The following is a 9,681-nucleotide window of genomic DNA, read 5'->3' as shown; positions in this document are numbered from 1 at the left end:
AAGAGATTAAAAGATGGAAGTGGAATTAATGCAGATCAACATAGATTTATGGGAAACAAATCCTGTCAAACTAAGCTGATGAGATTACAAATTTGAGTTATAAAAGTAATAATGTTGACATGCTATACATAGATTTTGGAAAGACATTTGACTTGGTACCTTAAGACATTTTGATTAAAAAACTAGAACATAAAATGAACATGCCACACATTAAATGGAATAAAAACTGGCTAACTGATAGGTCTCAAATGGTAACTACAAATGGGAAATCATCATCAAGCAGCTTTGTGGGTCCCAGAGGGATCAGTTATTGGCTCTAAGTACTTAAACATTTTTAATCAATGATATGGAAGAAAACATAAAAGCATCACTGATAAGGTTTGTAGCTAATACAAGAATTGGAGGAATAGTAAACAATGAAGGACAGATCACTAACTCAGAGCAATCTGGATCGCTTGGTAAACTAGACACAAATAAACAATATGCATTATAATATAGCTGAATGTAGATTTACATGTACGGTTACCATATCTTCGAAACCAAAAATGGGGACACATGATATAAGGGCCCTACCATCAATAAAATGTTAGTCACTTGGTTTTGTTAGCCATGCCCCTTGACCCAATTAACCACGCCCACCTGCCTCAGGAAGTTCCGCCCCTGGTTGTGATACTTTCGGGGGTCAAGATTGACACATGACCAGAAGTAAAGCGTGTCATGTGACCCCTCTAATATCTCCTCTGTGTCCATTTCCCCAACCACTCCCATAGTACCTTCTCCCGCTTGCAACATTCTGTTCTCCTCCAGTCTGCACATCCTCTTCTTCCTTCTCCTTACCTGAGGGGAAGCCTTTTATAGGGGATCAGCAGGCCCTAACTGGCTGCAGGTGTCCAGTTAGCCTGCTGCTGCAGCAGGGCTCTAAATGAGTCTCAGGGGACTGTCTGTCTTGGTTGCTGAGCAGCAGCCTCTGGAAGCGTATGCAGGGAACAGGAACCCATGCAGCTAACTCACAATGTACCTGCCCTCCACCAAACTACTGCAGTCTGCTGCCTTTGGTCTGCAACATAACACACTGCCCGCACATGCTCTTTAGCACATACACATACACACACACATTCTCTCTCTCCTCCATACACCTTTGGATGCACCCTGCACCAACAGACACACCTGCCATGGGGAAGCATCAAATCCTTGTGATCCTTACTACAGAGGACAGACTTATGGACCTCTCCTCATTCAATCTGTGGTCAATAGGAAAAGTGCAGGTACTTTCCCAAGTTAGATGGGGTGGGGAGCAGGCTTCCCATAGAGCCCTGATGATTTTATAGTCTTTCATGAAACAGGAGAGCAAATCCCCTTTTGCACCCCACAGGGTATACGGCTTTTTGCAACATGCACACATAGTTTGGAAGGCCCTGACTGCCAGTAAGAGGAAGTGTGACTCCTGTCTCTGGTGTTCCCATTTTGGGAAGGTTGGCTGCCTGGAGCAGGAGGAAAACAGTGATACCCCCGGCCCCATCCACACAGAGGGAGAAAGGTGGGGGGCTGTGACACACTCCAATCTGGAGGACATTGGCTTTCAGTGGGGAGCCATAACCTCTTCCCATCCACCCCTTAGTCATTGGTCCATGGCTGGGAAGGAGGAGCTGCCTGCCCTTTCTTTACACCAACTGGACACTAGATCCTCTCCATTCCCAGGGGCGCTGTGACCCTCCCCACTATGGTTAGGAGTCTCGGGCTAGGGAGGGGAACTGCAACCCCCACTCCAGCAGGGAGGGTCTGTATGCTGGGGAACCTGACCCAGCCTCCCTTTCCCTGGACAGAACAGACCATCGATTCCCTGGCCTGTCGCTACGAGGCATCCAGGAGAGTGAGGCCTGCAGCTCCCAGCAAAGCCCCAGCCTAGAGTTTGCTCCCTCACCCTCTGCGTGGAAGGGGAGAGGCTGAAGCACCGCAGGGGGGAAAAGCACCTGTGCTAGCCCTGGGAATACCTGCACGCGGAGCCTCACGGCTTTTTCCCCCCCAGATGACAGTTAACATCAAGCCAATGCCTCCCCCGCTACCTGATAGCACGTGCTCCCCAGTCCCACTTACCGGCTGGCCTCCATGAAGCCAGGCATGGGCACTGACGGGGGAAAGCTCCAGCCAATGGCCCCGTCCTCCCAAACAGGGCCCCAGAAGTGTCCCAAGCCTCCCAGATCCATCCACCCCAGCAGGGTGCCATACTGCAACCCTTCAGCTAGGGCAGGCCTATAGCGTCCACAGCATGTGCCTGCCCACCAACTACCCACTTAGTGACTTGTACCACAGTACCACCCATACTTGCCCCTGCCCCAGATGCTTGTGGGGCATGTCACTGGGCCCTGACAATTTCAGCCCACCTGGCTCCCAAGGCTTTCACCATGCAATAAAGCACATTTACATGTACCCCTGTGCCTCCGCCCACCCCGCATGCCAAACACTTTCCTGCAGACTCTGCCCCCAAATAAAATAAAACAAAAATGGGATGCAAACCTGTCAACCATTTTATATCCTTCCTTAGAGAGCACTAGTCCCTTGCTGGAAATGCCACCACGATCCTCCCTTCCCCGGGTGAGCATGGGGAAGGGAGGCAAGATGCTGGGAGAGAGGGGCTGGCAAAGACTTGGGAGGATGTTTTTTTTTTTAGCCTGAGATCAACCATTAGCCACCATTATTGGAGAATTCAATGGCACTGACACAGCTGAAGTGGCCCAGAAGGTCCTTCATTTAGAGGTTTCTGCAGCCCTGCAGTCTCCTCTGAAAGTCCTGGGTGACCAGCAGGTCCCCCTGCAAGCCACACTGGGACAAGAAGGCCACCACCACGGACATCATGCTACCTCCCCAGCCCAGGTCTCCTCTTCATGCTGCTGCCTCTACTGCTGCTCCACACCTCCACCCCTCACTCTCTGCCTTCTTCCCTCCCCCCTTGTTATGGTTATGATCAGGGCTCGACAAATAATGCAATCTACTCACCCATGGCGAGTGGATTGCAACCCGGAAGAGCCGAGTTCGGGCAATCTGCGCATACGCAGAACGATCTGCGCATGCTCAAATCGCCGGACAGCGCGGCTGGTAAGCGGGGCTCACCGCAGTTCGGCGAGCCCTGGTTATGATGATTTTTTTCTTTAGCTAGATATAACAGAGAGAGGTGTTACAAGTAACTCTAAAAAACAGGCATTCTCTGGTCCAACAACGTGTGGTGTGGCAGGACCATGGATGCTCCTGGACTATAGAGCTTGGGAGCCTGAGGGCAGGAGGGACAGCCACGGCTGGGGAAAACAGGGTCAGCTTCAGGCAGCACTGGAGCCCCCATAGCCCGCAGCAGTGTGGCACTGGGGCTGGAGTTCTTGGGCAATCTCACTGCAGCGTGGGACAGAAACACCTTACAATCCCCAGAAGCACGGGGTCAGGACCCCACAGCAGACTCTGGAAATGAAGGCCTGAGATTGGAGCCCCAGATAGCCTTCAGCAACACAGAGCTGGGGCTGGAGTCCCTGAGCAGCCCATATCCTCAGGGGACCGAAGCCCCACAGCAGGTTGGGGCCAGAATGCCCTGGCAGCCTGCAGAAATGTAGGGCTAGAGCCCCTGCAGCAGCCCCTGGAGCGTGGGGCTGGGACAGAGCCCTGCTGCAGGAGCCAACACCCATGCTTAGGGAGCTAGGGCAGCAGATAAGCAAGCAACCTAGCCAGTTTTGCCTGGGGCAGCCTGCCAGCAGCAGTGATGGAAAGGGGAGCCATTAACTTGCTTTTGCGCAGCTCCCAGCCTCCCGCAGCTCCTATTGGCTGGATTCTGGAACAGCAGCAGGAAATGTCTGCGGGTACTGTCCCTGCGCTCCTGTTCCCTGAGCTGGGGAAGAGGAAACAGCAGTGTACAGCCTCTGATAGCAGCATTTCAAGCTTCAGAGGTTTCTGGGACATTTCACTACTGCATGGGAACACTGGGACAGGAGATTTGGTCGGCATATTTATATGTCACACAGCAGACCAGGTGTCAGCTCTTGCCAAGGCTTTAGGCCTCAGTCAAACACTAACAAACTCATTGTTAGAAACCAATCCAGGTCACTGGTTTATTAGTATGATTAAAATATTATAAATCCAATATCCAATTTGCTTAGTGTTCACACTTTATGAAGTTGCTTCATGCATTAATCTCACTTACATTTTAACCTATCATTTGATAAAGAAATAAGTTTTTGTTCTGTAACTGTAAAAAATGTTTTCTCTGAAACTATGAACTCAGTCAGGGGATCATCTCCTGCCCATCAAGAAAGCTATCAAAACTAAATGGGCCACTTTGAGACATCACAATGTTAATGTTAATTGCCGCTTACACTCAAGAAGAGGTTACATGCAAAAGGACACATCCCATCAACTTGAATTCTGGAAGAAGGAAATTAAAAAGATGACAGAAAAGTTCATCTCTTTCGTCATTTGGACTTACAGGGAGGTAGAACTATAAAACTGATGCAAAGATTCTCAGGGTCAACCTGAGTTATAGCTAAAAGACATTCACAGCTGACAAATTACTAGAACTCTGTCAACTTGTAAAACTATAGACTAACTTATCTGTGTATATATGTTTGCCTGCTTTAACCTTGCAATAACTCTCATTTCTTTTCTTAGTTAATAAATCTTTAGATGGTTTGCTATAGGACTGGCTATGAGCCTTGTCACTGGTGTGAGATCTACAGTGCAAATTGACCTGCGGTAAGTGACTAGTCCTTTGAATGCTGGAAGATCGACCACCACAGTATCAATCTTCCTGCAAATGGCCTGGGTTGGTGACATCTAATTATAGAACATACATCTAATTTGAGGTCTCTACCCTGCTCTTGATTGTGTGCCCTGAGCCACTCCAGAGAATGAACCTGTATACATCTAGAAACAAAGAATGTAGGTCATACTTACAGGATGGAAGCCTCAATCCTGGGAAGCAATGACTCTGAATAAAGGTTTGGGAGTCAAGGTGAACAGTCAGCTGTAGAGGAAGTTCCAATGTGATGCTGGAAAACAGATGTCCAAAACAGCTAATGTGATCTGAGGATGGATAAAGAGAAGAATCTTGAATAGAAGCAGAGAAGTTATTTTACCCCTGATTTGGTACTGGCATAACTGCTGCTGGAATATTGCATCCAGTTCTGAGGCACACAGTTCAAGAAGAATGTTGACAAATTAGAGAGGGTTAACAGAAGAACCAAAAGAATGACTAGACATCATGCCTTAGTGATATCAAAAAGCTCAGTGTATGTAGTTAAAGAGAAAATTCAGGGGTAAATTGAATGCTGAATACAAATAACTACATGGGGAACAAATGTTTAATGTGTTCTCCAACGGAGAAATAACACACTCCAACAGCTGGAAGTTGAAGCTAGACAGATTAAAACTGAAAATAAGGTATGCATTTTTGAGAATGAGAACAAGTAACCATAAGAGCAATTTACCAAAGGTCACAGTGGATTCTCTAATATGGACAATTTTAAAATCAAGATTGGATACTTTTCTAAACCATCTCCCCTAAGAATTACTTTGATGGATTTCTATTATTCAGGAAGTCACACTAGATGATCACAGTGATCCCTTTTGGCCACTGAATCTATGAATAGCCAGGGCCTTCCCAGTGAAATCAATAGGGGCTTCGTTGTTGGATCAACAGCGATATAGGTCATTAAGGGCCAGAGTTGGCCACTCTTACTCACATCGAGTGGTACCTTAATCTTTAATCACACTAGAGCCATAACGAACAGGAGAATATCTAACACATCCTTTATTTAGGAATCATATTCTCCTCTTACAGTGGTGGATTCAATAAACTAGCAGGTCTATTCAATGCTTAAGTACTAGGACCACTTTTTTGGATACTGCAGAAACTATCCTGAAGACTCTAGTTCAAGATTAGGAGCCATATGTTTTTAATTTGTAAAAACAATAAAAACAAAGTTGGAAATGAAGGTACACCTTTTTTGACACCTTTTACAAAATTGAGGGAAAAGATATGTGCTTCCCTCCCTGGCCCCGCACTATTCTATAGCCCAGTGGTTAGGAAATTCATATGAAACTTGGAGATCCAAGTTTATAATTCTACTGTGGCATGGAGATTTAAACCTAGGTCTCTCATATCCCATGAGTGCCCTAACCATCAGCATTTAGGATATTCACAGAGGAGGCTCGCTCAAGGGCTACGTCTAGACTGCAAGCCTCTTTCGAAAGAGGCTTTTTCGAAAGATACTTTCAAAAAAGCTTCTTTTGAAAGAGAGCATCTAGACTGCAACTTCTTCTTTCGAAAAAGTGAGCCGCTTTTTCGAAAGAGAGCACCCAACAGTCTGTATGCTTTCTTTCAAAAAAGCCCTGTTTGCATTCAAGAACACCTTTTTTCAAAAGAGCACTTTCGAAAAAAGGCGTTCTTCCTCGTGAAATGAGGAGTACCGCCGTCGAAAGAAAAGCCGCATCCTTTCAATTTAATTTCGAAAGAACATGGCTGTAGTTTAGACGCAGGTGAAGTTTTTTCGAAAAAAGTCTACTTTTTTCGAAAAAACCCTGCAGTCTAGACATAGCCAAGGTCTCCTGATAAAGCTCTTCCTCTTATTAATGGTGCCTCTGAATGAAAATGAATTGCACTCATATTAGGGGTGCGGGAAGACACCAGAAATTTAAACCCTGCTTCAATTAGCATGTAATTGTTTCTACAAAGTAGAATAGCTTGAATAGCAAAGCTTAAGAGAGATGCCATTTAGAATAACCATGTAATAGAGCTAGGCCCTAAGGCCAGCGAAGGGCCATAGAGAAGTCCTTCAGGCAGCTACAGTGGCATGGAGGAACCAGCCAAACAGAAACCAGGAGGGACTATATAAGAGGAGCTGCAGGACTAGAGGCAGCTCAGTTGCAACCCAAACCTGAAAAGGGGAAGGTCAAGGGGGCTGGCTGGCAGAACCAAGGACAGCTCAGAGTGGGGAGCTGTTTAGGATACTATCTCCAGGAGGAGAAGCCCTGGAAACACCACTCTCCTAATGAGTGGGGAAACAGAAGGAGAGATTGCATTCAGAGAGGCACTCTACAGAGGGTACCAGGATGGGTATATGTTAGAGGTATACCCCAGAAGGGGGTTGTGATTTCACACAAGGCTGTGTTACTCAGCTGCAGGAGCGAGTAGCTGCAAGGCATTTAAAAAATTGAGGCAGAGCAGGAACCCACACTTGGCCAAATGGGGGTGCTCATGTGACGTGAGTGCCAACCCCATTACAAGCCAATAATCTGCTCGTTATTTCATTCTTCTGGGAGATAAAGATTCAAATCTCTGTTCTGGCACAAGATCTTGAGCCTTAGAGTTTCCTAATCTCTAGTTTATCAGGAAAGCGCCCACCACTGCTTTGTGAACTAATTATCAAATGAGAAATCAAAATGCTGTTTCAGAAGGGTTAAAATGGTTCTTTTTGATATTTCCTTTTTGTTTGTTTTTTACTGAAACAATCTGCCAAAATCAACACAAACTTGTGAAATGTTTTAGGTGACCCCAAAACTCATCCAAATTTCACAGCAAAAATACTCTTTCACTCTAGTGTCAATACGTTCTGTTTGTTGCTGCAGGCTGGTCCAGTGGTGCTGTATTTCAACTTTCCACTTCTGCCAGAGACCAAAGACATCATTAAAAATCCAGGACACACCCCCTGCAAATGGATTAGTCATAGACACATTATCAGTGGTCTCAGTATTGCACCCAGCACCCATAACATTTTTAACTTTTACAAAGCATTTTATATTTTAATTTCCAATCAAAATATAAATTTCCGGGAGTTGTTTCATAGAAAAGGGAGAATGGGCAGAGTGAAATGGGGAAAGGATGGCAAGAGAGTGGAAGTGGAAAAGAAAAAGGGCTGAGGGGAAAAAAGAGCAAGAAGAAAAGGGAAAGTGTAGGTGTTATAGAAGCACAGAGTAAGGAGAAGGAATATAATACAATGACAGATGGCATCTGAATGAAATAAGAGAATCCAAAATCTCCTTATGAACTCTTAAGCCCAGCAGTCTCTTCAGTGTCACCAGATAGGAACACAAAAATATTTATTTCTAACTCATCCAAAGAGCAAAGGAAGTTGAAGTCTATGTGACATGATCGAGTATTTTCTTCACCATCCTCACAACATCCAACATGTGCAATGTGACAGATCCCAAGTCCACTTCCATATCTGTCCCTTCTTCAGTGCCTGCCAATAAGCCTGTTTGTCCTTGTGATTGTGGTTAGAACACAAGTGATGTTGGGTCTCAGTTGAAAAAGTATCTTAATAAAAGAAAAAACAGGAAATTCAAGCATGTTTGGGTCTAAATAAGTTTCTGTTCCCTGATTCTTTTATTTATGGACAAAAAAACACATAATAGACTTATGGAATGGGACCTGAAGAAAGGCTGGCTTATTGTGTGAAAGTTATAGCCATGCAAGATATAAATCTGGAACAGATTAAACCACCTCTCATCCATGTATCAGTTAGCGCTGCTGAAGCAAATCAAGGCCTTTGGATAGACTTTGCTTGAAATATGTGAATTAGCACAGGTCATGGTTTCACCACTGTAAACCAGATTGTAAAAATGCACATATTCTTTCTTCATTTTAAGCTGAATGCAACATCTGACTTTGGAATCTGTAGATGCAATGTACAAAGTATCAGTTCAATGTCAGTCTCCCTCCACTCTCTTTACATCTATACAAGAGCATCAGTGTATTTTAGTGCTAATGTACTAAAGCATGACACTAGCTCAAGATAACCACACTGTATTGAGAAATACAACAACAGAAATAATGGAATAAGCACTTCGTGCCATTTACTAGGAAAATAGTTTGGACACCAAGAGCCAAAACAAACTACAATGGCAAATGCAAGGACTCTTTCCTAAATGATTTTCAAACAGATTAAGCAGCTCTACGGGGGGTATTTTCCACAAGGATAAACTGTCCTTGAGCATTGTTTTCAATGCTCTGGATACAAGCATATTTTTCTTTTCATATATATTCTTCTCCACTTTTCTTTGAACAAATTTTTACTGTTACTAATAAAATGTCATTCTCTTTTCATATTTGAGTTATATAACAATCACATTCCCATATGGTGTATACATGTATAAGTATGTACACATACACAGTGCAAATGTAGCAATAACTGCATCTACTATAAAGCTGAATGAATTGTTAAGAATCATACTGCAAATTTAGGCCACAATTCAGTGACATTTTTGAGCATATGAATACCTACATATTGGATTGCTTATATGTGCAACTTTATATATGAATCAACATATTATTTTTAAAAAGATTACCTATATTATTACACTTATGCATAATGCATGTGCTAAGTGCTCTGCTAGATCAAGATTTATGTGAACAAATCACATCACAAACTATACACATACAAAGTGTCTCTATTACCAATGTTTGTTATTTATGCTTAGCATTGATTTTGCTCTTTGACCAGATGACAGAAAATTTTAAAATACTTACGAAAGGTGAATAGTGAATAATGAAAAATGACTGTGTGCGCACACAGCATGAACTATCTTAAAGCCCATTCATTGTGCTAAAACTTGCAAAATTTTGGGGCATCCTGGTATTTCCTCAAATAAACCAGTCATGGCATGAATACTCACCACCTGCTAATTATATGACCCCCAACAAATAAA

The 9,681-nt window shown here is 44.1% G+C and overlaps 1 long non-coding RNA gene across 1 annotated transcript in view; it reads right to left on the bottom strand.

The window, feature by feature from the left end:
- Positions 1–4,945: 4,945 nt before the first annotated feature.
- The window catches only part of LOC112545883 (uncharacterized), a 41,429-nt gene continuing 36,693 nt past the window's right edge, over positions 4,946–9,681 (bottom strand). Inside the window, exon 4 of the long non-coding RNA XR_003089457.2 lies at positions 4,946–5,058. This is a non-coding gene — a long non-coding RNA (uncharacterized LOC112545883). The remainder of the gene's footprint in view (positions 5,059–9,681) is intronic.

This window comes from Pelodiscus sinensis, chromosome 3 (genome assembly GCF_049634645.1).
Source record: "Pelodiscus sinensis isolate JC-2024 chromosome 3, ASM4963464v1, whole genome shotgun sequence".
In the NCBI taxonomy this organism is placed as follows: Eukaryota; Metazoa; Chordata; order Testudines; family Trionychidae; genus Pelodiscus; species Pelodiscus sinensis.
Note: the sequence above shows the minus strand (reverse complement) of the source record. Positions and strands in the feature narration are given on the sequence as shown.